The sequence below is a fragment of the Arachis ipaensis genome, chromosome B07, assembly GCF_000816755.2.
Source record: "Arachis ipaensis cultivar K30076 chromosome B07, Araip1.1, whole genome shotgun sequence".
Taxonomy (NCBI): Eukaryota; Viridiplantae; Streptophyta; class Magnoliopsida; order Fabales; family Fabaceae; genus Arachis; species Arachis ipaensis.
The window spans coordinates 34,849,004-34,854,713 of NC_029791.2; positions in this window are offsets into that span (position 1 = coordinate 34,849,004).

A 5,710-nucleotide genomic window follows, 5' to 3' on the forward strand; every position below is an offset into this window, starting at 1 on the left:
TGACTTTTGACTTTTTGTCGTCCTCATTTAGCTTATTGGGCTTTATCTTCTCTTTTATGGCTAACAAAATTTATATATTTCTTCATGTTCGAGTACTGACAAGTCAATATTATTGCTCTTGAAATAAACTCTTGATTTTTTCAATCTCTAATATTAGCACAACGTAATTTTTTTAATAATCAATTTTTTTAACATGACAAAATTACTATTTTGCTCTTTACATGAAAAAAAAATTAAAAGGATTTGACTTTGTTTATAATGTAATTCTAAAAAATTTACAAATAAATTGAATTTTTATCTATTATTTTAGTCAATAATTTAATTTTTTTAATTTAATAATTTAATAATATATTTTTAATACATATTTTAATTTTAAATATTATTAATAATAAAAAATAATAAATTTTATTATCCTCTAAAATTTTTCTACTTCAAAACAGGCTTACGGGGATTTGTTGCCAATCACCATTCCGTTAGAAGTTAGGGGTGATCATTAGTCGGGTAAAATTGGGTTTGTCCTGATCTAGACTCGATCCTAAATATACACTGAGTCTATTTTTTAGACTCTAATCCGACCCTAAACCCGATAAAATCTAAATAATTTTTTAAAAATTATTTATTTTTATATTAAATATTAATTTTTAATTTTTTTAATAAATAAATATCACCTTTTAAATACCATAGCATTTATCATACTGTTCGTTATATTGTATAATCACTTTTTTAATAATTAAAATGAAAAATAAACGAATAACGGAATAAGAAACAGCGCTGAACCAACATTGGCTGAAAATCAAACCAACTCACTGTGAAAATTAGTAAAGCTAATTTTAGAAAATATATAAATAAATAATAACTAAATAAAATGAGAGGTAATAAACAATCTTAGTTTATAACCTTAGAATTTTAATGGTTGAAAAAGAGAAAAATTATATACCTCTAATTGACGGATGGTTCATATTGAAGAGACTCAACATCAACAATCTAAATACGTTATTTTCCCAACTCTCATCGTTGGAATATACCATAGCAGAAAACGAACGTGCAGAGCTCTTACTTCAAAGTCTACCAGATTCATATGATCAGCTTATCATTAACTTAACTAATAATGTTTGACTGATTATCTTTCTTTTGATGACATGGCTGCGGCGGTTCTTGAAGAAAAATCTAGGCGCAAGAATAAGGAAGATAGATTAGAAAGCTCAAAACAAGAAGAGGCTTTGTTGATGACAAGAGGGAGATCAATGGAGCGTGGTTTCAGTGGGAGTCAAAGTAGACCAAAGTCACAAAGTAAGAAGCAGGTCAAATGCTACAATTGTGGTAAGAAAGGGCACTTCAAGAAAGATTGTTGGAATAAGAAGAGTATAGAGAAGGTTCCAGAAGGATCAAGTTCTCAAGGATGTGTTGCAAGTACCTCTGATGATGGAGAAATCCTGTATGGCGAAGCAACAATTGGTTCTAAAGGCAGTAAACAACTCACTGATGTTTGGATTGTTGATTCAGGAGCAACATGGCACATGACTCCTCATCGTGATTGGTTTTGTACATATGAACCTGTCTTGGAAGGATCTGTGTTTATGGGAAACGATCATGCCTTAGAAATTGTTGGAATGAGTACTGTCAAAATAAAAATATTTGATGGTTCTATTCGTTCACTTCAAGGGGTAAGACACGTGAAAGGCTTGAAGAAGAATTTGTTGTCGATTGGGCAATTGGATGAACTTGGTTATAAGACCCATATTGAAGGTGGGATCTTAAAAGTTGTTAAAGGAGCTCTTGTGGTAATAAAAGCAGAAAAGATTACAGCAAATCTATACATGCTTATGGGAGATACTTTGCAAAAGGCAGAGGCATCAGTTGCTTCAACAAGCCAAGAAGAAATGACGATGATATGGCATTGCAAACTAGGATAAATCGGTCACCATCAACTGCAATTGGGTTGAAGACACCAATGGAGATGTGGCAAGGTAAGCCACCTAATTATTCTTCTTTACATATATTTGGTTGTCCTGTGTACGTGATGTACAATTCCCAAGAAAGAACAAAGCTAGACCCAAAGTCTAGAAAATGTATATTCTTAGGTTATGCTGATGGTGTTAAGGGGTATCGCCTGTGGGATCCCACTGCCCGCAAGGTAGTTGTCAGTAGAGATGTGATATTTGCAGAAGATGAATTGCAAAAAGAACAAGAAAATGACAGCACTATTAAAGAGATAACCACTGTTCAAATAGATGAAAAATGTAGAGAAGGTGATCTTTCTGAAGCAGAACCACAGCACGAAGAACAAGAAGCAGAGGCTAATGACATAGAAGTTCGTCGATCCACTCGACAAAGAAGAACACCATCATGACACTCAAATTATGTTTTGACAAACCATGATGCATATTGTCTTTTGACAGAAGATGGAGAGCCAACAACTTTTATGGAGGCTATGCGCAATCTAGACGCTTCTATGTGGATGACAGCAATGCAAGAAGAAATTGAGGCATTACATAGGAACCATACCTAGAAACTTGTTGAACTTCCAGCAGGTCGGAAAGCCATTGGTAACAAATGGGTTTACAAGATCAAACGAGATAGTAATGATCAGGTGGAACGATATCGTGCAAGATTGGTTGTCAAGGGATATGCTCAGAAAGAAGGTATTGACTTCAATGAAATATTTTCTCCGGTGGTGAGACTAACTACTATTAGAGTAGTTTTGGCTATGTGTGCTGCATTTGATTTACATCTAGAGCAATTAGATGTAAAGACTGCTTTTCTTCATGGAGAACTTGAAGAAGAGATATATATGCTCCAACCAGAAGGTTTTGAAGAACAAGGAAAAGAAAACTTGGTTTGCAGGTTAACTAAATCTCTGTACGGTCTAAAGCAGGCGCCAAGGTGTTGGTACAAGAGATTTGATTCTTTCATTATTAGCCTTGGATACAACAGACTTAGTTTAGATCATTGTACTTATTACAAGAGGTCTGGTGATAATGATTTCATCATTCTACTGTTGTATGTGGATGACATGTTGGTGGTAGGTCCCAACAAAGATCAAATCCAAGAATTGAAGGCACGGTTGGCTAGGGAGTTTGATATGAAAGACTTGGGACCAGCAAACAAGATTTTAGGGATGCAAATTCACCGAGACAAAAAAGATAGGAAGATTTGGCTATCGCAAAAGAATTATTTGAAGAAAATCTTGCAACGCTTCAATATGCAAGAATGTAAGCCAATTTCAACCCCACTTCCTGTGAATTTCAAATTATCCTCAAGTATGTGCCCTAGTAGTGAAGCAGAGAGGATAGAAATGTCTCGAGTACCGTATGCATCAGCAGTGGGAAGCCTTATGTATGCCATGATCTGTACAAGACCAGATATCGCTCAAACAGTTGCGGTGGTAAGTCGATTCATGGCAGATCCGGGTAAAGAGCATTGGAATGTTGTTAAGAGGATCTTGAGATACATCAAAGGGACCTCGAATGTTGCATTATGTTTTGGAGGATCGGAATTCATTGTCAATGGATATGTCGACTCAAATTTTGCAGGTGATCTTGATAAACGAAAATCTACTACAAGATATGTATTTACACTTGCAGGAGGAGCTGTGAGCTGGCTATCTAAATTACAGACTGTTGTAGCTTTATCTAGTACAGAAGCTGAATATATGGCAGCTACACAAGCATGCAAGGAAGCTATTTGGATCCAAAGGTTGATAGAAGAACTCGGGCACAAACAACAGAAGATTTCTGTGTATTGTGACAGTCAGAGTGCCTTGCACATTGCAAGGAATCCTGCCTTTCATTCAAGAACAAAACACATTGGAGTACAATATCACTTTGTTCGGGAAGTAGTAGAAGAAGGAAGTGTTGATATGCAGAAGATTCACACTAAAGATAACCTAGCAGATGCCATGACAAAACCAATCAACACAGAAAAATTTGAATGGTGTAGATCCTCATACGGTCTATGGAATACATGAGCAACATGAATTTTGAAAATTTATCAAAATTAGCTTTAAGTGGGAGATTGTGAAAATTAGTAAAGCTAATTTTAGAAAATATATAAATAAATAATAACTAAATAAAATGAGAGGTAATAAACAATCTTAGTTTATAACCTTAGAATTTTAGTGGTTGAAAAAGAGAAGAATTATATACCTCTAATTGATGGATGGTTCATATTGAAGAGATTCACCTATAAATTGAGTTTTTCTTTAATTCATTTCAATCAAGTCATCCAGATAGAATAACATAATATTTCTTTGAGTAGTTTTCTCCTATATATGATAGAGAGAAGTGTGTTCTCCTTTTATCAAGAGAGAGTGTTATTGTAGTCTCCTTGTGATAGAGAGAAGTTGTAATTCTCAAAGAAAGTTATTCAATTGTTTCCATATTTTATACAAATTTCTAATTTTTTATCTCTATATTTTGCTGTGTCATTTGTCTGGTACTTAACACTCACCATACCGTCTCTTCTTTTATCTTCTCTTATCTACCAGACTACCACCTTCTGCCTTTAAATCAGTATACTACCCAAAGAACAATTTTCACCGGTAAGCCAATCAGCTACACAAAAATATATACATATATACAATAATTAATAATGGATAGTGCTGCTGGAGAGTTCAACGTGAGTGTGACCAACGAAGAGGTCGTAGCAGCGGTTCTACCAACTCAAGAACACTAGCTACTACTCTCTAACCTCGATCTACTCCTTCCTCCGGTCGACGTTAGAGTCTTCTTCTGCTACAAGAACAACAGCACAATTGTGATGAATAGCTTTGCATCCATGGTGGGGTGTTTGAAGAAATCGCTGTCGCAAGCTCTTGTGTCTTACTATGCATTTGCCGGCGAAGTGGTGGCCAACACGGCAGGTGAACCCGAGTTGCTATGCAACAACCATGGAGTTGATTTTGTTGAAGCTGTCGCAGACATTGAGCTTCAGTGTCTTAACTTGTACAATCCTGATGTCTCCATTGAAGGGAAGCTTGTTCCCAAGAAGAAGCGTGGCGTGTTTGTGGTCCAGTAAATAATAATATTAAAATTTGGTCTGTACTTAATCGAGTTAAATATTAATTTGGCCCCTGAAATTTAGTCTGTTATTCAGAATGACCCGCACAATTTTGTTGGCCTCAATTAGAACTCCCAAATTTGTAATTATGGCTCTGACTTGCCCCTGCGATCATCTTCGTCAGCAGAATACTGATTTGATACAATTACATGATATGGTGGACACTACTTAAACGACGCCGCATTAGTTCCGTGCTCAAATCCTTTGAAAACCACGCAGTGTAAGGGTTTTTTTTGATATTTTGCAACTTATGATCGTCCTAGTGGAAAGAAAGAGAGTTTAAGTAGTGTCCATCATGTCATATAAATACGCTAGATCAGCATTCCGATGACGGAGATGATCACAGGAGTAAGTTGGAGACACAATAGTACTTAATCATTAAAAGAAAAATAAATAATTTTATATCATTAGATATAATCTCACATCATTAAAAATACTCATAACAATTAATTAATGACTATAAATCATAAAATCTGTTGGCCCTAACATTCCTCATACAAAATTACTAAAACTTACGTAAATCATATTTTAATTATTGTATTTTAATAATTATTAAATTAATTTATATAATTTAACAAATTATTAAAAATTAATAATTAAAATATATTTTAATAAACATTCACTTAAAAATGGATAATAATTTATAAGATTT